This window comes from Octopus bimaculoides, chromosome 1 (genome assembly GCF_001194135.2).
Source record: "Octopus bimaculoides isolate UCB-OBI-ISO-001 chromosome 1, ASM119413v2, whole genome shotgun sequence".
NCBI lineage: Eukaryota > Metazoa > Mollusca > Cephalopoda > Octopoda > Octopodidae > Octopus > Octopus bimaculoides.
In genome coordinates this window covers 25507444-25507979 of record NC_068981.1, presented here as the reverse complement: position 1 = coordinate 25507979, position 536 = coordinate 25507444, and positions in this window count along the sequence as shown.

Genomic DNA, 536 nt, shown 5'->3' with positions numbered 1-536 from the left:
GCGAACTACCGAGCGGATGCCGCTGTATAAGGCAGCGATCCAACCGCGGAAGACGGGACCTAAACCAGCCGCTATGAGGACGGCTTCCAAGTAGTGATGGTCTACCCTATGGAAAGCTTTGATAGATAGATAGATAGATAGATAGATAGATAGATAGATAGATAGATAGATAGATAGATAGACATAAATATGCACATACATACATGTGTATGCATGTGTGTGTGTAAGGAGAGAGAGAAAGAGAAGGAAGGAAAGACGTACGTCACCATATAGTCATCGGACTATTTGACCTTGCTTCGACAAATGTTTTCATGGCTACTGTGGATCTACAGTATCTAAAGCAGGAGTGGCTACTTGGTAAGAAGCTTACTTCCCAACCACATGGTTCCCGGTTCAGTCCTAGTGAGTGGCATATTGGGCAAATGTCTTCTGCTATAGCCGCGAGCCTACTAATGACTTGTGAGAGGATTTGGCAGGCGAAAACTGAAGGAGGCCCTTCATATATATATATATATATATATATATATATATATATA